Source organism: Zalophus californianus, chromosome 10 (assembly GCF_009762305.2).
Source record: "Zalophus californianus isolate mZalCal1 chromosome 10, mZalCal1.pri.v2, whole genome shotgun sequence".
Classification (NCBI taxonomy): Eukaryota; Metazoa; Chordata; class Mammalia; order Carnivora; family Otariidae; genus Zalophus; species Zalophus californianus.
In genome coordinates this window covers 51,033,201-51,033,883 of record NC_045604.1, presented here as the reverse complement: position 1 = coordinate 51,033,883, position 683 = coordinate 51,033,201, and the positions used below count along the sequence as shown (strand labels likewise).

The 683-nt window shown below is 40.1% G+C and overlaps 1 non-coding gene across 1 annotated transcript; it reads left to right on the top strand.

The window, feature by feature from the left end:
- Positions 1 to 241: 241 nt before the first annotated feature.
- LOC113933800 lies at positions 242 to 403 on the top strand. Its single transcript, XR_003523504.1, has one exon. It is a non-coding gene; the product is annotated as a U1 spliceosomal RNA (small nuclear RNA).
- Positions 404 to 683: the final 280 nt, after the last annotated feature.

Below are 683 nucleotides of genomic sequence, written 5' to 3'. Positions count from 1 at the left end.
CTGTAACTATTACTATATGTAACTGTCTTTATTCATTAAGCTAAACAGAAGTTCATACTCTCTCCAGCTCTAATCCATTACCACATAGATCTTTCTAGCCTCCCCCCCTTGCTTATTTGTAAACTCCCATTTCAACAGTGAGAAAACTGGCTCTCCCTCCACACACACCATCCATTTACTTCAATTCCAATGCATTGATTCTAGTATATAAGTATAGCAGTATCAAAAATTAACCCCCCCCATACTTACCTGGCAGGGGAGATACCATGATCACAAAAGTGGTTTTCCAAGGGTGAGGCTTATCCATTGCACTCAGGATGCGCTGACCCCAATGATTTCTCCAAATGTGGGAAACTCAACTGCATAATTTGTGATAGTGGGGGACTGTTTGTGTTCTCCCCTGGGAAAAAAAAAAACCCCAATGTGGGAATTAATATTGTCAATTACAGTATGGTGCTGTGGATAGTTTCTTTTGACTATAATCTTAGAGACTACTCATTTCCAAAGTTACTTAGATGAACCCCATTTTCCCCATTAGTGAGGTTGTTTTGTTAACTTGTAATACAATTAGATTATTTTGTCACAATCTGGGGTGCCTGGGTGGTTCGGATGGTTGAGTGTCCAACTCTTGATTTCAGCTCAGGTTATGATCACAGGGTCACAATTTCAGGGTCATGAGATCA